The sequence below is a fragment of the Lytechinus pictus genome, chromosome 5 (assembly GCF_037042905.1).
Source record: "Lytechinus pictus isolate F3 Inbred chromosome 5, Lp3.0, whole genome shotgun sequence".
Lineage (NCBI taxonomy): Eukaryota > Metazoa > Echinodermata > Echinoidea > Temnopleuroida > Toxopneustidae > Lytechinus > Lytechinus pictus.
The window spans coordinates 37,440,755-37,467,677 of record NC_087249.1 but is presented as its reverse complement, the minus strand read 5'-3'; the positions used below and the strand labels follow the sequence as shown (position 1 = coordinate 37,467,677).

Sequence of the window (26,923 nt, the reverse complement as noted above, 5' to 3'; positions counted from 1 at the left end):
TTTCAATATTGGTAACCAACGTTTTATCATGGTAACTGACATTACATATCGGTAACTGACATTACATTTTCCACTTGGTAACTGACATTACATATATTTAATGGTACCCTATGGCTTCATTGTTAATTGGTAATCTTTAATTTTGGTGTAGAAGGGAGGGGTGTTACCTAGAGAGGAAATCTACCAAGTTTCATATAATATATCCTCTTTTCCAGGAAATGAGAAAAAAAAGTTCATGTTTTCGGTAACTGACATTACATACCATATCACATACTTCATCAATGTTTTTTTATCAGATGAATGAATTACTGGTGTTTCTTTCTGTGGGATTTTAAAAAGTGTTATAATAGCAAGCTAAATCACTGGCGAAAACATCATGATCAAACTTGTTCTTTAAAAATCTGTCAAAACAAAATATGTATCAATATACTATTTTCAACACTAATTTGTATCCATACTTTGGCAGCCATTTTGAAATAAAAAATGGCTGCCAGAGTCGGAAAAAATCTGTCTCAGAAACTTTAGGTCTTGTATTATTAAAAAACATAAAGCATTTGACATGAATATCAACTTGATTTTTTTGCCTGTGTCCATCTGTGGTGAAAATGCCCATTTGAATTTGAACCTAAGAAATGAATTGTGTCTGTAAGAAAAAAATTAATGTCACGAATCATCAAACAACAGGGAAAAAGTAGAAATTGAAAAATGAAGTGTGTGGTAGTGTGTGCTAGTGGGTGCAAGTGCAGGTTAGAGATTTATGAATATCTGGATAAAAGGTATTAATGAAGCTTTAAAAGAAAAGACAGATGCAGTGAGTTTAATATGATTGGGTATATTGTTCCATATATCTGGGCCGTGGTGTCTAATTGTTTTCTGTGCTAAAATTATTTTCGGGTTTGTCAAATGAAAGTCTGACGAGTGACGTGTAGGATATGAATGAATGTCCCAAATGTAAGTAAAAATGTTTTGAAAGGATGTAGGTATAGCATTGGTTGTACATAAAAATGGCAGATTGTTAAGTATGGATATCGTTTATTTTCAACGTTTTGAGTTTCCGAAAAATGGGATCAGAGTGAGCTAAATATTGCGAATGGGAGCAAATACGGAGTGCCTTTTTTTGAAGGCGCAGAATTGAATCTATTTTTGTTTTATTGCTATTACCCCACAATATATTGCAATATGAAATATAAAATAGTGATCTTTGGAAAGACAATATTTGAGTTTATATATACCAATACCTCTGGCAACTAGTGTGCTAACATTATGAATGTGGCTGTTCCAAGTTAAATTAGAATTGATTATTACCCCTAAAAATTTTGTCTCTTGTTTTTCAACGAGACTTATGTTATTAATTTGAATGGAACCACGAAATGAATGTTTAGAATTAAAGTGTTTAAAGTATATGAAATTTGTTTTGTTAATATTTAAGGAGAGTTTGTTTGATTTAAACCACATAGACAATTTATCCAATTCGTGATTAAGTATTGTTTCAAGCATGTCTAAGTTTTTGTGAGAATAAAATACATTAGTGTCATCTGCAAAGAGAACATAGGTAAGTAAAGGTGATGCATTAATTATATCATTCATATAAATCAAAAATAACAATGGGCCTAGGATGGAGCCCTGTTGTACCCCATACTAAATGATAAATAATCATTAAACCATGATAAAACAATACCTCTGATTCCGTAAGTCTTTAATTTACACAAAAGAATATGGTGATCCATAGTATCGAATGCCTTCGATAGATCCATAAAGACCCCAACGGTGTGTTCATTTTTAGAGAGTGAATCTATTATTTTGTCATGTAATTGTAAGATTGCATAGTCAGTTGAATGATTTTTCCTAAAGCCATATTGATTTGAGATTAACAATTTATTTGTGTCCAGAAAAGAGTACAATCACTTGTAAACAATTTTTTCAAGTATTTTGGATATGCTGGGTAATAATGAAATGGGACAAGTTAGAGATTTGGCAAGGGTCTTCTTTTTTGTAAATAGGAATTATTTTTGCAATTTTTAGTTGATCTGGGAAAATTCCATTTGAGAGAGATAAATCTAATATATATGAAAGCGGAGAAGCTAAAAAATGAATTATTTCTATAAGTAAACTTACACTGATACCGTCATGGCCACTGGATTTAGTAGATTTAAAAGACCGAACAATTTCTATGATTTCTATGAGTATTGGTAGGGTTAAAAAATAAAGAATGTTCGGCATGATTACCTAAATATGTAGAAAAGTCATTGGCATTAGTTGCAATTTTAGATGCAAGGTTAGGACCAACATTGGTAAAAAAAAGAATTAAATGCATTAGCAATTTCTGAAGGGTCTTGCGTTTTATGCCCGTTTAAAAGGAAATCAACATTGTTAAAATCACACGTATTTTTATTTAACATTTCATTTACTGTATGCCACAATGTTTTGTTATAATCCTCATAGTTTTCAATTTTATTAGAAAAGTATGATCTTCGAGCCAAGCGAATTATTGAGGTTAATTTATTTTACGGTATTTCTTGTATTTGTTTTGATGTTCTTGAGTTGGTGATTTCAGCGATATCTTATATAATCGATTACGGGTGAATATTGATTGAATTATACCTTCGGTGATCCATGGTTGTTTATTCTTATTTTTACCAGGTTTGATTCTTATCAAAGGTACATTTTTGTCATAATAGTAAAGAAGTTTATTTAAAAATATGTCATATGATTTATTGATATTGTCTTCTCTATAAACATCTGCTTAACCCTCTGCACTCAAATCAGTTTTAAGAGATTGTATGTTACGTTTAGTTTCTTTTCGTCGGGTAATTTTTTTCTTTATTTTGTTGTTTTGTCTTGACATATCGTGAATAAGGGTAAATGATCTGAAATGTCATAGTAAATTATTCCGTTGTCTTTATCATTCAGAGTACCTTCATTGGAAAAAATATTATCTAGTATTGTGTGTGTTGTACTAGTTATCCGCGTTGGTTTATTAATGAGTGATTTAAAAGAAAATGAGGATAATAAATCAATAAACTGTTGACCAAGTGGAGTGTAAGTCTTTGAAATGTCTATATTGAAATCACCCATGAAATAAACGTCCTTGTTTTCGCGTGATATCTTTTCGAGGCATGTTTCCAATCTGTCAAAAAATGTGTTAGTGATGTTATTTGGTGGTCTATAGACAATACCAGCTATTTTATTTTTTTTATTGTCCTCAACAATTTCTATGAATAACGATTCTATACCTTCAAGTTTAATATCATGTCTTATTTTGAAATGTAGATCATTATGAATGTAAAAAGCGACACCCCCTCCCATTCCATGTTTACGATCGTTATGTTTTAATGTATAATTGTCAATATTGAAAATGTTTTTGTTGAATGTAACCAGGTTTCTGACATTGCGATCAAAGAAAATGGAAAAGTATTCAAAATGGATAAAAACTCACTGAAAATATCAGTTTTTTTGCCCGGGGGGGCCACTTCCATTGACGAGTGGATACCATGCGCGACCACGGGGTCTTGAAAAGCACCCTAAACACGTATTTTCCATATTCTGAAAATGCACCCCTTAACAAGTATTGGCATGTGAAACCCTACCCTTAACAAGTATTGGAAACAAATACTATTGGCAAGTATTCCCAGAACTGAGCCCCTAAACAAGTACAGCGATGTATTTTCCATATTCTGAAAATGCACCCCTTAACAAGTATTGGAAACAAAACGATACTCTTAGCAAGTATTCCTTGAAATGAACCCCTAAACAAGTACAGAGATATTTTATTGTTATGTCACGCGTCCGTTGGTCGTCGGTTTTACCTTTAGACACCATTATTTTGGTTTAGTACGGCCCCACCTTCCACACCTCGCGCAAATCAGACTCTAAACACGTAGTGTTGGGGCAAAAAGGACATCCTTTATAAAACATGTTGATTTTGTTTTATCATCCTCGCATATTTGACCCTAAACACGTATATTTTTCCGAGCGAAATAGATACCCTTTTTTCAATATTTTTGTGTTTTTGACACCCTTATCACTTTACGTACGTAACGTGCCCTATCTTGAAAAAGACATCCTTTTTACGTGTTTTTTTGGTCGCGCATGGTATCCACTCGTCAATGTAAGTGGCCCCCCCGGGTTTTTTTGCAAGCTTCTAATATTAACGTGCATAAAGCTAAAGTCGATTGGTTTATCGATTTTGGTGGTATTAAAAGCTATATTATTAAATTCGTTTGCAGTGTAGTATTTACACTGAGGTGTAAACTTAAAGCGTTGTTTAAAACGTCATCCAGGTTCACATGCCTGAAATTTTGGTTACCAATACGGTGTATTGAATTTAGGGTGAAAGGTGCGTGCAGGTGGGTGAAGTGTATTGGCGCTACCGTAGTGTAGTTTCGCACCTCCCCGTTTAATGGTTTTCAAACATGTACAATCTCACCCTAAATAATTCACAACCTAAAATACTTGCATCTGAGCCTCCAATTCCAAAGTCCAGTAGAAGTTGAATATTTGCCGTTTTGACACTTTTTTTTACAAAGTTTTAACTAAGTTACACCTATTTCGGAATCACTCGGTCGCTTGATCAAGCTCAGCGCTGCACATAAGCAGTCGGTACGCGTACAGTACGTACCACCTAGTGAAGTGCAAGAAGAGCCAGTGAGAAGAGCGAGTTTTTCTATGGTATCTTCAAAAAGATTTTTTTCCCCTTTTTCAGCTTGCACCAAGTATTACGGCAGTGGTTGTGCAGAGTGGTTGATGTTTGTTGTGTGAAGGTGTGTGTGGGGTGTGCGTGTGTGTGCTTGTTTGAATGAAATAAGAAATGTGAAAAATGTGAATACACGTAGATTTAGCGATGAAATAATTGGTGCAAGCTGAAAGAGGGGAAAAAATCTTTTTGAAAATACCATAGAAAAACTCGCTCTTCTTGAACTTCACTAGGTGGTACGTACTGTATAGTCTGCAGGCACAGACCCTGATTGGAACTATGATCAACAAGTGTGCCTCCACGCAAAGACTAGCACATACAAAACTTGCTGTTCCAATACAGGGTCTGCATAATCTTCCAAAAATCATTTCTCACGCTCCAAATCTGGACCCACCTCCTTCTTTCAGAGTCACTTTCCATTGGCTAGTAAACATTGTCAATCAGCCTCCCAGGGGAACTGCTACCAGTGGCCAGTGAGAAGATAATTGATAACTCAGATAAGATTTAGCCAGTAGTTAATCCAACATAAACAATGTCCCATGCCCAGAAAATCCTCCAGGGATCTTGTGGTCTACATCCAAATGCAGAAGTGGTCATTATAATCATGGACCTAGGTCCATGTTATAATTATAGGGCCTACTGTATAATACCATAGGAAATAGTCACATATCCCTGCTAGAACAAATCTTCCAGTCCTAAGAAGGGATACACGTAAGCTATAGAAATGTCTATTTCTTGTATTGGCTCATTATAGTTTGTTCCAATACCAATATTCTTCAAACAGTTTCTTTATATCTTTCTGTTGGGTCATTTTTTCACTTTATATAGGTTGGAACTTCCTTCATGTATTTTATTAGCCCTATAATAGATTATGAATATAACTAAGGATCAAGGACAAGTTCACCCAACAAAGAAGTTGATTTGAATAAAAAAAGGAAAATCCAACATTTTATAACACTGAAAATGCCCTCGAAATCGAATGTTAAATAAGAAAGTTTAATCACATTTTAAAGTTTCGGTTAATTTCACATACAGTTTTCCACATCCTGGTCCGATTTGCAAATGAGGAGACTATCCACTTTTTTGCATTTGATTATGTGAAATATTCTAATTTTCTCCTCATGTCAAATGAAACAACGACCAATTCCTCCCTGAACATGTTGAATCAGCTTTTTTATTACTATGGTTCAGTTAACTTGGTCCTTATTGCACAATTTAAACAATAACAAACAAATGAAATAGTGAGTTAGGGTTATAAACTGTCTCGTTTGCATCCCAGGTGTGCATGTCACATCACTGTTTTGTGAAAAAGAAGCGAAACTTTAAAATATCATACATTTCTTATTTTACGTCCGATTTTGATGAAATTTTCAGCCTAGCTAGTTTGATTTCCCTCTATTTATTCAAATAAAAAAAGTATAGGGTGGACTTGACCTTTAAGATTTCATATAATTTGCACGAAGTCCATTTCCAAGTTGGCTCTCATTTTTCTTTCATATTCTCCACATTTATTTGATTCTATCTCATTACTCCTTAATCACTTTTCTTTTTTCTAGTTAAATATTATTACATCTTTAATTCCAATCTGTCATTACTACAGCCAGGGCTGTTGGCAACAGAAAACTGTGTGCAGGTTATTAATGGTAAAATTAAATTCAAATACTTAAAAAAAAACAGTGAAGACTTTATATTCACAACTTAAAATGGCATGTAAAATGAGAAAGACAATGATGTCCCTCATTTTATACTTTTTCTTTCTTCTTCTTTCATTAAAAAATAGTTTTAACGATATTTCAATGTTTACAGATTTGACATAAAAGACCAACTTGACTGAACATATTAAATGTTAGTACCATGGCAATGCCACATGTTTAGAAGAGAAAATTTTGCTTCACGTGACGATGAGGAGAAATTTGAAACATCAATATTCAATATATTAAAATACCAAAAAAAATAGTGAGTGATGTCGTCATAGTCCCCTCATTTGCATACCGACCAGCAGTGGCGTACTGTGGGTCACGGCATTGGGGGGGGGGGCACCAGCAAAAATTCTGAGCCACTTAGTGAGCGCGCTTCGTGTGTATCTAACTGATCAAATAATGCGAGCGCGAAGCGCGAACTGAAAATATTGGATATTCAGACCTAAAAAGAGACTCAATTTTTTGTAATCATTATACGTAACTGTCTCACCAAACAATGCAAGCGCGAGCTGAAATTTTTGTATATATTGTATATATTGACCTCAAACAGGGAGATTTTAAGGACTATCTCACCATAGTCATCTAATGCGAGTGCCAAGCTCTTGCTGATTTTGTTAGTTAGTATTGCATCTAAACGCATTAAGCACTTGTCATGCTTGTAGTAATTGTAATCATCATTATACGCATCTCACTAATCAAATATTGCGAGCGCGAAGCGCGAACTGAAAATTTTGGATATTCAGACCTAAAAATGGACATTATAATCAAATTTGTGTAATCATTATCCGAAGAGCGAGCTGAATTTTTTTTACATTCAGATCAGAAAAAGGGACATTTTAAGGACTGATTCTATAAGAACTCATGGAGAGTTATACCTCACCAATCCACTAATTGCGAACGTAAGCACGGACAGGAAATATTAAGACCTTAAAATTGGGCAATCGCTTTAAGTAGTCATGAAAAAGAAGCATACTATTGTGCATAAAACAATATCTCGAAGTGCGAAAAAATATATTTGGTGTATAGGCCTATTGACTTGAAAACGGGAGGTTTTAGTACAACAGGATTAGATATCTTCTTAAACAGACAATGCGAGCACCAGGAACAATGAAGACATAGGCCCTGAGTTAATGTTTCATAAAGTTATGAAAAAGATATTTCTTATGTAATATAACATAACATAATTATAATTTAACAAAACATCATAATGAACAATAATTTCTTCTTTCCCAGTACGTTTCTCTTCCTTTCTCCCTCTTTTTCTCCTTTTCCCCGTTTTTTTTTTTTTTTTTTTTTTTTTTTTTTTTTTTTTGGGGGGGAGGGTCAGCCGATTGGGGGGCACGTGCCCCCCCCCCTCCCGTAGTTACGCCACTGCCGACCAGGATGTTCACATAATTGTTATGAAATACATCACAACTCCCTGGTGAAATGAAGCAAACATGTAAATTGTTATCACTTTCTTTTTTTCAGCGTTATGCTTGTGGGATTTTTCTCTTTTTACTCAAATCAACTTTGCTTATAATAAAAAATTGCACATGCACATCGATTAGGATGAAAATAAGGTACCAGTAATAAAGAAAATAAAAAATTAAGTTATAATGTAGGCAGTGGAAGCATGGGCGGGGCATAAGAATGAGTCTACACTACATTTCTGGTGGGGACATCCCTCCCAAACAAAAAGGAAACCTAAATGAATTAGAAAAAATGGGGGAAAGTCACGGGTGAAAAAAAAAGGAAAGGAGCCCCTGGTGAAGAAAGGATGTAAAAGACGGTTAACATTATAACTCTCCCCGCCTTGCCGGGGGGGGGGGCAGTCAAATGTACTGCTGTACACATGACCAAATTATTTCCAACCCCGCTATAAACGAGTTTTCCTCTGTGTTGAAAATAACCCGCTAAACAAGGCTTCATTTTGCACATTTTGGCCCCTAAACGAGTTGTCGCCAGAATATGACACCTAAACAAGTTTTGTCTCAGGCCCAAACACTTTTCAGAAAGGAGGAGGAAAAGCCCCGAGGAAAAACATACCCTAAACGCGTTTGCCTAGTCTAAAAAAAAACTTTGGAAAAAACATACCCTACATAGACTCTACGTTTGACCCCGCGATTGACCATTGACCAGTCTTTCAAAACCACCCCTTTTTTGAAAATTGGTATTTTTGATACCCTAAACAAGTGCATGCTTAAAACTTAAAAAATGCACCCCTTTAAACTATTTTCTTTTTTTGGTTACGCATGTGTACAGCAATATATTTCACTGCACCCCCCCCCCCCCCCTGCCACCTTGGCGCTACGCGCTCGCGATGCATGCCCAATTATTCACACAATTATAATGCTTTGTATAAAGAAGACTATAGGCCAAAACTACAATTGCTGTATTTCCCTGTAACGATAATTATGTGGACCCCCCCCCCCCTTCTGCCGAAAATAGGGGAAAAGGGTAAATAAAAAAGGAAGGAACAGACAAAAATACGAAGAAAGAAATGAAGAGAAAAAAATGTGAAGATGATATAAGGAGGGGAATAATTGGAAACAGAGAAACTGTCAGGTTATTAAAGGTCAAGTCCACCCCAGAAAAATGTTTATTTGAATAAATAGAGAAAAATCAAACTAGCAAAACGCTGAAAATTTCATCAAAATCGGATGAAAAATAAGAAAGTTATGACACTTTAAAGTTTTCCTAATTTTTCACAAAACAGTGATATGCACAACTCAAATGAGAAAGTTGATGATGTCCCTCACTCACTATTTCTTTTGTTTTTTATTGTTTGAATTATACAATATTTCATTTATTATAGATTTGAAAATGAGGACCAACTTGACTGAATCATATAGTATTAAACAATGCTCATTCCACATGTTCAGGGGAGAATTAATCGTTGTTTCACTTGACAAGGAGAAAAATAGAATATTCCCTATTTCATATAATAAAATACAAAAGAAATAGTGAGTGGATGACGTCATCAGTCTCCTCATTTGCATACCCACCAGGATGTGCATATAACTATTTTGTGAAATTAAGCAAAACTTTAAAATGTCATAGCTTTCTTATTTTACATCCGATTTTGATGATATTTTCAGTGTTATGTTTGTTGGATTTTTCTCTTTTTATTCAAATCAACTTTTCGTTGGGATGGACTTGTCCTTTAAAGTTGAATTAAGAAGGGGGTGAGTTTCCATAAATATAGGTTCTACATACAATATATAGTATATATAAGTTGTTCAAACACATAGCATGTCACAATAATCCTCTGCCTTCTCGATATTTTGCTTTGAAAGTCTATGAAATTAGCCACCTGTCAGAGCCCGAGAGACGAGTGTACAGAAAAGTCACTCGGAGTGTGACGTCACCGGGGGGAATTTAGTATAAGAGGTGCCTGAATGTCATACAGAAATGCTATGCAGAGAGAGAAAGATATTTTACAATTTTTTTTCAAAGCAACTCGAATCAAACAAATAGGACTGATATGTACAAATCTTTACTTTCCCTGTATAAAAAACAGTATGAATAACCATCATGAACTCTTCAATCATGATGTAAGATAGCAAACAGTGAGTTATTGAATGATATTTTCACTATTTCTCATTTATTTTATCACGATGTTCAATCAAGTGAGTAGCTGGAAAGTAATTCCGGCGGATAGCTCAGCTCTCGCTCAGCGCGCGCTGAACGCATAATACTAGTACACACAACACCCAGGCATTGAGTGTACTGTTATGGTCTGGTGGCCGTGCAGCGATCCCCTGGCGTTTTTTCTTCTTTTCTTTTGTCTTTGACTCCACTTTTATATCCTCTGGATCATTTCCACTCATAGCTCATTCCACAGAACAATCTTGAACCAAACGTATAGTATTCTTTCTCGGCCTTCTGAGTTGTTTTCTATATTTAATTACGCTAGGGGTCACCGTCACACATACAAACGCAATTCGGAAGTGAGTTGAAGACAGAAAGATATATAGTAATTAGTATACATCTCTATGGTTGAAGACAACAAGAACGGTACGGTAGCTCGACAGCTAGCTGCGCCGGAGCGGGCGGCCGGTCGGCACAAAGCAATTCCGCAACCAACTGTGTTTTTTTGCAAGAGCCGCGTCACACGCGGATAAATATGTCATAATAACACGTCTGCTACGTTAATTATCGACTGGTGAGAAGATCTCGATCAAATTTCATATTATTCACCTTGAAATTATTCCTTTAGGGTCTATGGTATCATTCTGAGGGAATTCACATATTTGGAATAATAGTACGGCCACAAATATTTTAATCATTTCCTCTTTGCAAGTTCTATGGCTCGCAGATACAACTTCAACTGCAGTTATTCCATAGTAGTACACAAAACGGCACTGCCTTGTTTACTAAACCGGGACCGAATACCCCCCGGTGACGTCACACTCAAAGAACACCCGTCTCGGTAGGCATTGCAGGAGCGAACTCAGGGAAAATGGGTAGGGATAAATCGTTTAAATTCACTATTTTGAAAAAAGAAAATGGGGGGTCGAATCACCTATTAGTGTTTGGGGGGTTGTAAGGTTGCTATTAATGTAAATATCTCAATATTTGGAATCGTCTTCTTAATTCAACTTTAAAGAACAAGTCCACCCCAACAATAACTTGATTTGAATAAAAAGAGAAAAATCCAACAAGCATAATGCTGAAAATTTCATCAAAATCGGATGTAAAATATGACATTTTAAAGTTTCACTTCATTTCACAAAACAGTTATATGCACATCTCGGTTGGCATGCAAATGAGGGAACTGATGACATCACTCACTCACTATTTCTTTTGTATTTTATTATATGAAATATGAAATATTTTGATTTTCTCTTCATTGTCGTATGAAACGAAGTTTCATTCCTCCCTGAACATGTGGAATTCCATTATTTGAACATTTTGTGGTTCAGGCAAGGAGGTCCTAATTGTCAAATTTGTAAAAATTGAAATATTGTATGATTCAAACAATAAAAAACTATTTTGTGGAAAAATAGGGAAACTTTAAAATGTCATAACTTTCTTATTTTACATCCGATTTTGATGAAAGTTTCAGCATTGTGCTTGTTTGATTTTTCTCTATTGATTCAAATCAACATTTTTCTGAGGTGGACTTGACCTAAAATTATGCTGGATTTGCCTATTGAACGAGATAGCACGGAAGATAACATGGAACATTAAATATTCTCATGATTCTGTTTTAAGTCAATATGCACAAGTGATTCGAGTTTTCATTATTGTTATATGAGAGATACATCATCCTGTTCATGATTACAAAAAGTGTTCAATATCAAGTTTCCAGTTCGCTCTATCGCTTTCGTATACTTCTCTTTAAAATGCCCGGTGTTTGAAATACCAAAACCTTTCAGCTCGCACTTCACGCTCGCATCAATTATTGTTGATTTAGATACCTATCCTGTTCATGATTCCAAAAGGTGCTTATTCCTTCGAATGTTCATTTTTTAAAGTTTTATAAATTGCAGCTCCCGCTTCACGCTCTCATTTTGATTGGTGATTGGTGCTAATTTTGATTGGTGAGATAATTCGGAAGTCACTGCAACACTAAGCAATCCTCAATGGGGTACTTCGGGCAAAAATTATCATCTAAACAAATAAATAAGAATAAAATTCACTGAACACAATGCTTAAAGTATAATCACAGTATGATTTAAAACATAGCAAAGTTATTGAATTATAAAGGTAAGCAATATTTTGTGAAATAATGCATGTTAATTGTCAGGAATATTCATTATATGGGCTGATGATGTCACATCCCCGCTTTATAGTTCTTCTTATGTCATGTAGAAATCATGATTATTCCAAAATTTTCATTTTCATACGTTTGATATGCCTCCCTTATGATAAGTTAACTTGCTGTACACGGTAAGAAATAATGATGCATTAAATGAGTTGATGATCTTACTTTTATTTATTGGAACACAATATTCAAATAAACATAATATCAATGATTAATTAACATTAAATACTTCAAGAACACATATATGTAATGTATGTTTTTGTTTTTAAAATAAGAAAGATATAATATTGACATAAACAATTCAAGAGGTGTCTTCATTAACATTTTTAGGTGAACTGTTGATAAGAAGCTTATTTGGGGTGAACATGATGGTGTCATCTGTAATAAGATTGCAAAAAAATGTTGTTGTATACAATAGGCATGCAGCTTTCATAGAGGAATTTTAATTTTATACCAAGTCTGGGGAAATTTTTGTAAATTTCATATCAACAGATTACCCCTTTTACACACAAAAATAGCAGGAAGAATAATAAATCACGCCCCATTCCTTGTTCATACTGAACCAACATTTTCAAATATTATAGTACTAAAAGTCGAAGCTATGATTATAATTTTAACATGGCAATTTTCATGTATTCTTGCCACAATAATGTTTTACCAAGGACATTTTTGCAATATTTGTGTGTTAATAGTTCAATACATATATATATGATAACGAATGCAACAAACTTTCACTTGTCATCTTTTTGTATTATTCACAATGCAGTATTTTATCAAGGCCCTGCCATTTGGAATTCAATTCCAACTGAAATTCGTAAAAGCAAATCACTTAAAGGACAAGTCTTCCCCAACAAATAGTTGATTTCAAAACAGGAGAAACATCCAACAAGCAAAACACTGAAAATTTCATCAAAATCGGATGTAAATTAAGAAAGTTATGACATTTTAAAGTTTCGCTTAATTTCACCAAACAGTTATATGCACATCCTGGTCGGTATGCAAATTGGCAGACTGATGACGTCACCCACTCACTATTTCTTTTGTATTTTATTATGTGAAATATGAAATATTCTAATTTTCTCCTCCTTGTCAAGGGAAACAAAGTTTTATTTCTCCCTGAACATGTGGAATTACTATTATTTTAACAGTTTATGGTTAAGTTAAGTTGGTCCTTATTGTCAAACTGTAAAAATTGAAATATTGTATTATTCAAACAATAAAAAACAAAAGAAATAATGAGTGATGGACATCACAGACTCTCATTTGCATATCGCTGAATTGTGCATTTAACTGTTTTGTGAAATATTAAGCGATACTTAAAAATTTCATAACTTTCTTATTTTACATCCAATTTCGATGAAATTTGCAGCGTTATGTTTGTTTGATTTTTCTCTATTGATTCAAATCAACAATTTTCTGGGGTGGACTTGACCTTTAATGTTTTCATTTTTTTTTTCTCGATCAGTACTTCAATTGATATATAGGTTTTAGTAGTTTTGTATTTTCCAGGGTTTGTTCGGCTTTTTGCTGTCTCATTTTTAGTGTAATTTCTATAAAATGTTATTTCTTTCTTTTACCATTTTAAGTAATTGAGTTGGTGTTTAAGGTAAGAATGTTATGACATTAATTTTTCACAAAACATTGAGTTTAATGTTTATGCATTTGTACATGAAGGCCTACCTCCTGATCATCATGCAAATGAGAGAATTACCCATGTCACACACCATTTTCATTTGCATTATCTTATGATGTGAAATATTTCAATTCCTTCTGTTTGTAATCATATATTATGAAAAATTATTAATATGACTGAGCAAATTTGTGCATGTGGAACCACAAAAGGCATATTGTAGATGAATATGAATTATTCGAGAGTATCTTTGATATCAAATTTAGTGAGTGTAAATTGATAAATGCTTTGCTGTTTTCCAATAATCATATAGGGGAAAACAAACCCATATAAGCCTACAAACTAAAACTTGATAATTAAGATAATATCAACAAAATCGATATATATGATGTTGCAGTTTTGGAGAATATTTCCCGAACTTTCTTTGCCTTCTAATGCCTATACATGTAGGATAAAATGTTATGCCTGCGCTGTCAAAGATTATTTTTGTTTGATAAAACTTTGCTGCACAGTGTTAATTATAAGCAACGAAAAGGGATTTGTTAAAAAAAAACACTGTGTGATCCAAAAGAATAAACATACCAACATGCACAATTAAGAAAACTATCAAGATTCAAAAAGAGATAAAGCAACATTCAGGGACCATGGTAGGACATTTGCCATATACGTTTACCACTATGCTATTGCATATAACACTTCCCTGATTGCATAATGCTAGACTGGAGTTTCAATCAGGAGTATAAGTGCGATGCAGCGTGTAATTAAACAAACACCAGTTGATCTCCTGCCCAGCAGGTGACTGGCCCAAATGACCAGCTAGTGGGAGGAGAGTTCAGAGAGGGAATGTCATGGTAACAAACTCACAATGATTGACATAGCAAAATTTGTGCCCAACTTCATAAGATGAAGCAGACCCTTCGCGAGAGAGCCTTCAGTACACAATGCATGAGTAGGCTGCACATTCAGACCCTTAACTCGAGCGAAGGGTTTGCCCAGCAGACTACGTACTGTACGCACTGCTTATGTGCAGCGCTGAGCTTGATCAAGCGACCGAGTGATTCCGAAAATCGAAATAGGTGTAAAACTTTGTAAAAAAGTGTCAAAACGGCAAATATTCAACTTCTACTGGACTTTGGAGGCTCAGAAAACAGATGCAAGTATTTTAGGTTGTGAATTATTTAGGGTGAGATTGTACATCACTACATGTTTGAAAACCATTAAACGGGGAGGTGCGAAACTACACTAGCGCCAGTGTATTTGCTTAAATAATGTAAAGATGTGTCGGATTGGGTGCGCGTACACTAGTGTGACGAACAGACTCCGGGCTGCTGAGTGACAAATCGAGTGAAAAGGGGGGAGAAATAGGCCCACTGGGCATTTTACCCGATATTACCCGGGTTGTAACAGGTAATAACGTAGTTATTACCACGGTAACACCAGTGGGTAGTAACGGGGAAATAGTAGACCAATCTTTCCCCGTTATTACCCGGACCCGATATTACTCCATTTACCCAATATTACCCAGTATGATGTAACCAATATTTCCAGCATTTTAATGATATCACCACCTCATATTACTCTGTTTACCCAATATTACCCAATTAATGTCGGCTCATTAAAAAAACAATTAGTGTCATTAGGGTCATTGAAGCACATTTTTACAACTCCATACTCTAAGCCATATCATCTTATCCTATCCTAAAATCCTACATCCTAATCCTAATCCTATCCTACACCTATCCACCAAACCCTGTCATTTACTTCTATATATTGAGCGAGTTTACAACACTTGACAAATTATGGTTAACAATTATTCAACCCTAAAACATTTTTCTAAAATTAATGTCATGATTATGACTAATATGATATATAAACTACACATTTTTCTGAAAATTTTCTGGGTGGAATAATTGCATAAACATAAACACATTAATTATTACAGCTATATTAGCTAAAATTTTGGCCATTTATTGTAGTAATGAATATTCATGAGTAGCTAATATTCCCAGCATTTTCCTGATATTACCATCTGATATTACTCCATTTACCCAATATTAATGGGTTCCGCATGGGTTGGAGGTCTCGTTTCCATCTGAGTCCTATCTGGGCACCATGTGGGTTCAAGTATATGTTTTCATCTGGGTTCCATGTGGGCCCATATGGGACCCAGATATCCCAGATAAGAACCGTATGTGATCCAGATACTTTGCTGTCTGGGAATGGAAGCGTTTCAACATTACCCATTACCCCTTATCAACCTGTTTGTAACTGGGTAAAATGTTGGTTTCATCAGGGTGATAACAGTAATTTTTTGGACTTTGAAAATTTTGCTGGGATTGCTGTAAGATTGCTCTTATTACTAAAGTTTGCAATGTTATAACCAATCAAAGTCATTCAACATTACCCTTATTACCCCTCATCACCCTGTTGTAACTAGGTAAATGTAGGTTTCATCAGGGTGATAACAGTAACAGGTATCAACAGGAATTATAATTTCGGTAATAACATGGTAATAACGGTAATATTTGGTGTTACTCAAATTTCCGGGTGATATTACCGGTAATAACCGGTAACAAATTGCCCAGTGGGGGAGAACACAAAGAAATCATCCGGGATTCGTTGAAACTTGTGAAGAAATTTGGTACATACAGTAATAGAAGTTCCAAGGCAATGGTCTATAAAAGCAGACTGAATTTGAATGATAAAAAATTCAAACACGTGGGAATATTTACATACAATGACATAATAATAAGTGCATGCAATCGTGACCGCAAAGTTCAAATTTACACATCAGACACGTGTATTATGGAATGCAATAATCTGGATAGATACTTTGCTTTCAATCAATGCATCAATCTCTAGGTTAAGACGTCTCATTTGAATACAAATTAGCTGTAGGCCTATGGCTAAATCTAGATGTTCACCTGTCCCGTAGGCGTAGACTACACATAAACAAAATCAGCGTCGGAATTACACGGGCATGACGGGGCCGACGGGCGATTTCGCCCCCATGACAGCCCAAATCGCCCCTAAAAATTCTCAAAACCCAATGCTTTGGGGCGACTATTTATTTCAGAATCGCCCCAATAAAATACCATCGACAATGTAAAAAATACTTCACATAATTACGTTCTCCGGCGGCGGAGCAAGCGCATCTAATTTATATCGCCCTTGCCAGCTTTAAGTTGAACGGTCGATGCAATATCCGAGCCTTCCGTAACACAGGACACGTACGTGAACTAGTCTGCTGGGCAAACCCTTCACTCGAGTTAAGGGTCTGAATGTGCAGCCTACTCATGCCTTGTGTACTGAAGGTTCTCTCGCTCAGGGTCTGCTTCATCTTTGGAAGTTGGGCACAAATTTTGCTATGTCAATCATTGTGAGTTTGTTACCATGACATTCCCTCTCTGAACTCTCCTCCCACTAGCTGGTCATTTGGGCCAGTCACCTGCTGGGCAGGAGATCAACTGGTGTTTGTTTAATTACACGCTGCATCGCACTTATACTCCTGATTGAAACTCCAGTCTAGCATTATGCAATAGCATAGTGGCATACATAATTATAATCATGGACCTGTGTAGTAGGTCCATGATATAATCATGGCAAATGTCTTGCCATGGTCCCTGACTCCGTGATAAATAAATGTTGCTTTCTCTCTTTTTGAATCTTGATAGTTTTTTTAATTGTGCATGTTGGTATGTTTATTCTTTTGGATCACACCGTGTTTTTTTTAAACAAAGCCCTTTTCGTTGCTTATAATTAACACTGTACAGCAAAGTTTTATCAAACAAAAATAATCTTTGACAGCGCAGGCATAACATTTTATCCTACATGTATAGGCATTAGAAGGCAAAGAAAGTTCGGGAAATATTCTCCAAAACTGCAACATCAATATCAATTTTGTTGATATTATCTTAATTATCAAGTTTTAGTTTGTAGGCTTATATGGGTTTGTTTTCCCCTATAATTATTGGAAAACAGCAAAGCATTTATCAATTTACACTCACTAAATTTGATATCAAAGATACTCTCGAATAATTCATATTCATCTACAATATGCCTTTTGTGGTTCCACATGTACAAATTTGCTCAATCATATTAATAATTTTTCATAATATATGATTACAAACAGAAGGAATTGAAATATTTCACATCATAAGATAATGCAAATGAAAACGGTGTGTGACATGGGTAATTCTCTCATTTGCATGATGATCAGGAGGTAGGCCTTCATGTACAAATGCATAAATATTAAACTCAATGTTTTGTGAAAAATTAATGTCATAACATTCTTACCTTAAACACCAACTCAATTACTTAAAATGGTAAAAGAAAGAAATAACATTTTATAGAAATTACACTAAAAATGAGACAGCAAAAGCCGAACAAACCCTGGAAAATACAAAACTACTAAATCCTATATATCAATTGAAATACTGATCGAAAGAAAAAAAATGAAAACATTAAATGTCAAGTCCACCCCAGAAAATTGTTGATTTGAATCAATAGAGAAAATCAAACAAACATAACGCTGCAAATTTCATCGAAATTGGATGTAAAATAAGAAAGTTATGAAATATTTAAGTATCGCTTAATATTTCACAAAATAGTTAAATGCACAATTCAGCAATTTGCAAATGAGAGTCTGTGATGTCCATCACTCATTATTTCTTTTGTTTTTTATTGTTTGAATAATACAATATTTCAATTTTAACAGATTTGACAATAAGGACCAACTTAACTTAACCATGAACTGTTAAAATAATGGTAATTCCACATGTTCAGGGAGAAATAAAACTTTGTTTCACTTGACAAGGAGGAGAAATTAGAATATTTCATATTTCATATAATAAAATACAAAAAAAATAGTGAGTGGGTGACGTCATCAGTCTGCCAATTTGCATACCGACCAGGATGTGCATATAACTGTTTGGTGAAATTAAGCGAAACTTTAAAATGTCATAACTTTCTTAATTTACATCCGATTTTGATGAAATTTTCAGTGTTTTGCTTGTTGGATGTTTCTCCTGTTTTGAAATCAACTATTTGTTGAGGTAGACTTGTCCTTTAAGTGGTTTGCTTTTACGAATTTCAGTTGGAATTGAATTCCAAATGGCAGGGCCTTGATAAAATACTGCATTGTGAATAATACAAAAAAGATGACAAGTGAAAGTTTGTTGCATTCGTTATCATATATATATGTATTGAACTATTAACACACAAATATTGCAAAAATGTCCTTGGTAAAACATTATTGTGGCAAGAATACATGAAAATTGCCATGTTAAAATTATAATTATAGCTTCGACTTTTAGTACTATACTATTGGAAAATGTTGGTTCAGTATGAGCAAGGAATGGGGCGTGATTTACTATTCTTCCTGCTATTTTTGTGTGTAAAAGGGGAAATCTGTTGATATGAAATTTACAAAAATTTCCCCAGACTTGGTATAAAATTAACATTCCTCTATGAAAGCTGCATGCCTATTGTATACACCAACATTTTTTTGCAATCTTATTACAGATGACACCATCATGTTCACCCCAAATAAGCTTCTTATCAACAGTTCACCTAAAAATGTTAATAAAGACACCTCTTGAATTGTTTGTCAATATTATATCTTTCTTATTTTAAAAACAAAAACATGCATTACGTATATGTGTTCTTGAAGTATTTAATGTTAATTAATCATTGATATTATGTTTATTTGAATATTGTGTTCCAATAAATAAAAGTAAGATCATCAACTCATTTAATGCATCATTATTTCTTACCGTGTACAGCAAGTTAACTTATCATAAGGGAGGCATATCAAACGTATGAAAATGAAAATTTTGGAATAATCATGATTTCTACATGACATAAGAAGAACTAAAGCGGGGATGTGACATCATCAGCCCATATAATGAATATTCCTGACAATTAACATGCATTATTTCACAAAATATTGCTTACCTTTAAAATTCAATAACTTTGCTATTTTTTAAATCATACTGTGATTATACTTTAAGCATTGTGTTCAGTGAATTTTATTCTTATTTATTTGTTTAGATAATAATTTTTGCCCGAAGTACCCCATTGAGGATTGCTTAGTGTTGCAGTGACTTCCGAATTATCTCACCAATTATCTCACCAATCAAAATTATCACCAATCACCAATCAAAATTATCTCACCAATCAAAATGAGAGCGCGAAGCGGGAGCTGCAATTTATATATATATAAAACTTTAAAAAATGAACATTCAAAGGAATAAGCACCTTTTGGAATCATGAACAGGATAGGTATCTAAATCAACAATAATTGATGCGAGCGTGAAGTGCGAGCTGAAAGGTTTTGGTGTTTCAAACACCGGACATTTTAAAGAGAAGTATACGAAAGCAATAGAGCGAACTGGAAACTTGATATTGAACACTTTTTGTAATAAAAAACAGGATGATGTATCTCTCAAATAACAATAATGAAAACTCAAATCACTTGTGCATATTGACTTAAAACAGAATCATGAGAATATTTAATGTTCCATGTTATCTTCCGTGCTATCTCGTTCAATAGGCAAATCCAGCATAATTTTAGGTCAAGTCCACCTCAGAAAAATGTTGATTTGAATCAATAGAGAAAAATCAGACAAGCACAATGCTGAAAATTTCATCAAAATCGGATGTAAAATAAGAAAGTTATGACATTTCAAAGTTTCGCTTATTTTTAACAAAATAGTTATATGAACGAGCCAGTTACATCCAAATTAGAGAGTCGATGATGTCACTCACTCACTATTTCTTTTGTTTTTTATTGTTTGAATTATACAAAATTTCAATTTTTACGAATTTGACGATTAGGACCTCCTTGCCTGAACCACAAAATGTTAAAATAATGGAATTCCATGTATTCAGGGAGGAATGAAACTTCATTTCATATGACAATGACGAGAAAATCCAAATATTTCATAATTCATGTAATAAAATACAAAAGAAATAGTGAATGAGTGATGTCATCAGTTCCCTCATTTGCGTACCGACCGAGATGTGCATATAACTCTTTTGTGAAATGAAGCGAAACTTTAAAATGTCATAACTTTCTTATTTTACATCCGATTTTGATGAAATTTTCAGCATTGTGCTTGTCTGATTTTTCTCTATTGATTCAAATCAACATTTTGTTGGGGTGGACTTGACCTTTAAGGAGTAATGAGATAGAATCAAATAAATGTGGAGAATAGGGAAGAAAAATGAAAGCCAAAGAGAAATGGACTTCGTGCAAATTATATGAAATCTTAAAGGTCAAGTCCACCCTATAATTTTTTTATTTGAATAAATAGAGGAAAATCAAACTAGCTAGGCTGAAAATTTCATCAAAATCGGACGTAAAATAAGAAATGTATGATATTTTAAAGTTTCGCTTATTTTTCACAAAACAGTGATGTGACATGCACACCTGGGATGCAAACGAGACAGTTTATAACCCTAACTCACTATTTCATTTGTTTGTTATTGTTTAAATTGTGCAATAAAGACCAAGTTAACTGAACCATAGTAATAAAAAAGCTGATTCAACATGTTCAGGGAGGTATTGGTCGTTGTTTCATTTGACATGAGGAGAAAATTAGAATATTTCACATAATCAAATGCAAAAAAGTGGATAGTCTCCTCATCTGCAAATCGGACCAGGATGTGGAAAATTGTATGTGAAATAAACCGAAACTTTAAAATGTGATTAAACTTTCTTATTTAACATTCGATTTTGAGGACATTTTCAGTGTTATAAAATGTTGGATTTTCCTTTTTTTATTCAAATCAACTTCTTTGTTGGGTGAACTTGTCCTTGATCCTTAGTTATATTCATAATCTATTATAGGGCTAATAAAATACATGAAGGAGGTTCCAACCTATAAAAGTGAAAAAATGACCCAACAGAAAGATATAAAGAAACTGTTGGTATTGGAACAAACTATAATGGGCCAATACAAGAAATATACATTTCTATAGCTTACGTGTACTTCCCTGCTTAGGACTGGAAGATTTGTTCTAGCAGGGATATGTGACTATTTCCTATGGTATTATACCATAGAGCTATTGCTCCATGATTATACAGTAGGCCCTATAATGACCATTTCATTTCTGCGTTTGGATGTAGACCACAAGATCCCTGGAGGGTTTTCTGGGCATGGGACATTGTTTATGTTGGATTAACTACTGGCTAAATCTTATCTGAGTTATCAGTTATCTTCTCACTGGCCACTGGAAGCAGTTCCCCTGGGAGGCTGATTGACAATGTTTACTAGCCAATGGAAAGTGACTCTGAAAGAAGGAGGTGGGGCCAGATTTGGAGCGTGAGAAATGATTTTTGGAAGATTATGCAGACCCTGTATTGGAACAGCAAGTTTTGTATGTGCTAGTCTTTGCGTGGAGGCACACTTGTTGATCAAAGTTCCAATGAGGGTCTGTGCCTGCAGACTATACGTGAACCGCCTATAGGCTATGCATCAACTCAGCGGAGCCCGCCATTATAAAAGCCCTCTCGCGGTAGGTCGCCTAACAATCTTGTTAGCGACACTTACGAGCATCTTCTTGCTCACTCTCCAAAATGTCTGCGATATTAAAATCCTAAAAACTAATTAAATCGTTTAAATTTAGTAAGACTATGAATGTTTATCATTTATATTGACTATCGGTGTATCAACCTATATCGAAACTATAAGCACGTGTGTGTAAGAAGGCGAATTACCAGTCATTTTGATGAGTGATACAATATGCCAAAATTTATGAAAATATAGCGTAAATTTTATATAGCATTTCAAAATCCTTATTTCTAATATCCCCATAATTTTTCGTTGTTTAAAAAAATATCTTATTACATTAACTAGAATTTTTCCAACCTGATAACGTTGGTAGCTTATTTTCTCCATCATTCATAAGAAAATGTCAGGCCTTCAAAATCAGGTTATTTTTTGTTATATTTCTAACAGAAAATTGTTAGATTCGAACTACTATACCATTGTTCTCCCTAAGAAGGGTTATCATCTCATAATTTTGTGTATATCATACATAACATTAAATATTACGAGTGTAGCAATCAATGTTGGATAACATTTTTCACGATGAGTTACGTAATGAACAGACAAATCAAGTTCATTCTTAGCACGCGAGCCGCAGAATGCTAAATTTTAGCGTGTGCAGACGGGGCTGATCGCCCTGGCTGTCCGTTCAGATTATCCAGTCCGATACTGGAGTCAGGTGGTATATTTCACGTACCTTTTCCCCTCGCGATGACCACTGTGCAGTTTTAGTGTTTTATTTTGATACTCAGTCTATGAAATTCATACTTTACCGATGTCTAAAAATGCTCGGAATATACCTGACACATAAATTATTTCATTTTCGGTGATTATTATTTCTTTCCTTAATTACAAAAAGTCAAACTGATGTCAAGAATGTGTAACATTGACTGTATAGTTAAAAATATAGGTTTGGGAAATATCGTGTTAAGTTTGTCCAATGTCATCAGCATCTCGGTATATGTTAAACAGAAAATATAAAACAACTATATGTTTTGTAAATTCCACGACCGCCTACACCATTATGGAACATATGAAGCCGACCTGCATGACCGCCGGGGGGGGGGGCACTCAAATTATTTGTTAAAATGAAAGTAATAGCAATATTTATAAGGACCTTCAATATGCCTATTACCAGGCTCTTGTGATTATAAATTATAATCATGGTGAGTTGGGGGAGTAAAAAGGGTTGGATGAAATAGATTGGGGAGGGGTCGAGGCCGAGAGAAAAAAAGAATTAATAAGGGGCCAAAAGGAGATTGCAGGCCGGTAGAATGACAGAGGGGCAAATATTAATAGGGCAAGCTTTATTTGAGGAGAGCTTGACCATAACAGGAGGGAAGGAATAATACAAGACAGTGGAAATTTAAATAGGGAGAGCTGATCTTTGAGATATATAATGGCACGAACGCAAAAACAAAGAAAGAGAGAACAGGGAGATATAGGAGGAAAAGAGAAGCCCTTGCAATTAAAATATATATCAAACAGGCACTTGTCTGGGGCGGCAGTGAGCACGGTGAGATATGATGATTATCCCCCCCCCCCCCCTCCCTCTACCACCTAGTCAGTCTCAGTAGCAGAGAATGGGGGCCAATGGGACCAGCAGAAAATTGACTGATTGGTTGATGAATTGATTGTGTTTAGCCAGATTGGCTAATAAAATCAATTTATTGACTGTATTGAATACAGTCACCAAAATAAAATACAGTAGCATTAAAATCAGTAATCTCGGACAGCTGGAAAGCTTATAGTAGGATCCCCATTATGATAAAAGGTAAAATCTTAATATTTACACGATAAAAACAGGAATTACTATTAGAAATAAGAAAGATAAAGGGATGGTATATACAAAAGGAGGAGGAGGAAGAGGAACTGGATTGAGAGCCGAAAGGCTTCTCCAATCTTCCCTCCGTTTTCAACACAGAAACTACATTTTTTTAATTCTTAAGATTAATAAACTACTGTTAGAAAGATTTTTTTTAAAGTGCTTTAGATTGCATGGCCGAAAGTCTAAAAACGAGACATTTCTCGCAAAGTGCCAATCAGCCCAGGTCATTACGAAATTATGTTTTGCTTTCTTGCAATGGTTATAGGGACTATCCGCCGAATCACGAGAGCCTGGTTTATCGCAGTTGTATGATTCAAAATTGTTGTAAATATTGCCATCATTTTTATTTTAACAAATCAGGAGCCGCCATGTCGTCTTCATGTCCCAGTTCGTGGAGGCAGCCGTGGAATTTACAAAGTTAACAGTCATTCTGTGATCTGTTTAACATACAGTGAGATACTCATGACATTGGGCAAACTTAACACGATATTTCCCAAGCCTTTGACAATTCTTTCATTTTTAACTAGAGTATATACAGTTAATGTACACATTCTTTACCTATAAGATTGACTTTTTGTGATTCATGCAGGTCGAAAGAAATAATGATTCTCGAAAATGAAATCATTCATGTGTCAGGTATATTAGAGCATTTTTAGATATCGGTAAACTATTCATTTCACAGATTAAGTATCAACATTAAGCACTATAAAACTGGACAGTGGTCATCGCAAGGGGAAAAGGTACGTGGAATATACCACCCGAAACCAGCATGACCAGTATGGGACTAGATAATCCCGTCCGACACACTAGGGATCAGCCCCGTCTGCGCACGCTAAAATTTATCATTCTGCGGCTCGCGTGCCAAGAATGAACTTGATTTTTTCTCTTCATTACAAAACTCATCGTGAAAAAGATTATCTAACATGGATTACTACACTCCTGAAATGAATTGTTATGTATCATTTACACAACAATACGAGATGATAACCCTCCTTCGGGCGTACAGTTGGTATAGTAGTTCGAATCTAACAATTTTCTGTTAGAAATATAACAAAAATTAACCTGATTTTGAAGGTCTGGCATTTCCTCATAAAGCCGAGAAACAGTAATCTATTAACGTTATCGGGTCGGGAAAATTCTGGTTAATGTAATAAGATATTTTTTAAAACAACAAAAAATTATGGGGATATTGAAAATAAGGATTTTGAAATGCTATATTAAATTTACGCTATATTTTCATAAATTTTGGCACTTTGTATCACTCATCAAAATGACTGATAATTCGCCAATATAACCGGCAATTGCCTTTAAATTCGGTATGAGTTTGTACACCGATAGTCAGTGTAAATGATAAACATTCATAGCCTTACTAAATTTGAATAATTCCATCAGTTCGTAGGATTTTAATATCGCAGACATTATGGAGATTGAGCCAAACGATGCTAACAGGCGTTGCTAACAGGGTTGCTAGGCCCGAAAATCCGATTAAGCTCCGCCCACTTTTTACACTGAGTTGGAGGGATTCCACAGAAATATAATACAATTCGTTGAGGGATTCACGTACGTGAGGAAGCTTCGCGATTGTAAATAAACGCGCAATGCAATATGGGATGCGGAGTACGCATAGTCTTTAGCACAGGGTTTTTAGAATTGTTGACGCACTTGCTGCATGGCTTATGTACATATACGCGTGCACGATTAGACTGCACAGCTGGTAACGAGACCACATGCATCGTACTTTATATTATGTGTACTAGGCATGCACAGAATTGTATGCGATCAGCTGGTGATTGTGACCGCGCTGATTATTGACATCGTCGAGTCGGAGTGCGAGCTCGAGATGGATACGTTTCTAATTCGAGTTCAACCTGGCTCTGCCAAACGGCCAGAGCCAGCGCCAGAAGTTGAGACAAAACTAAAGAATAAACAAGCCTGGACATTCAAATATGGTGAACACCTTTCTTTAATATCATACATGTGATCTTTGAGTCTGTTTGAACAAATCCTCAACCAAAATGCAAACTTACATGTATACAGTAATTACAGTTAAAAATGCTCTGAGCTTTTAGGCGTCACAGCGAGTCTCGGAATGTCAAAAGGTAATTGCTGATATGCGATAAAAAAAAAAAAGTAGCCCCATGAATTAGAAAATAGCCCCAAGATATTCAGTGGTAGCCCCAATGTTACAGTATGCATGCACATGAAAAGAAATTAAGCTCATCAGTTCACAAATGAAACATTAAACATTAATGCTCATGAATAGGTATCTGTTTAGGCATTTTGATGTTCAGCAATATATATCATATATATATATATATATATTCTTGTTAGTAAATAGGCATATACTCAACAATTTGATGATAAAGTAAACACTTTACTAAGAAGAATATATATATATATATATGATATATATTGCTGAACATCAAAATGCCTATAAACAGATACCTATTCATGAGCATAAATGTTTAATGTTTCATTTGTGAACTGATGAGCTTAATTTCCTTTCAGGTGTTTGCATACTGTAACTTAAGATTGGAAGAAATCATGTAACTGGTAAACACTTTTACTAACATGAATATTAGTATGTGGGACTAGAGTGAAATTTCATGGTATCTTTGGAAGAGTTTTAAAAGGTGAAGAAATAAAATATCATCATTGGTTTTTACATATTTTGTCAATATCATACAAATAATTAACATACACGAAAATCAAGTTAAAAAATTATTTGTCCGGGGGTCAAAGTAAAGGTCAAGGGTCATGACCTTATA

General features: G+C 34.7%; 1 protein-coding gene across 4 annotated transcripts in view; it reads right to left on the bottom strand.

Moving 5' to 3' along the window:
• The window catches only part of LOC129261453 (dolichol kinase-like), a 37,280-nt gene extending 32,649 nt beyond the window's left edge, over positions 1 to 4,631 (bottom strand). For 2 of the 4 annotated variants that reach the window (XM_064100324.1, XM_064100327.1), the window contains exon 1: positions 4,427 to 4,631. The gene's annotated coding sequence lies outside the window, so the exon portion shown is untranslated. The remainder of the gene's footprint in view (positions 1 to 4,426) is intronic. The other 2 variants (XM_064100325.1, XM_064100326.1) reach the window with 2 other exon arrangements.
• Positions 4,632 to 26,923: the final 22,292 nt, after the last annotated feature.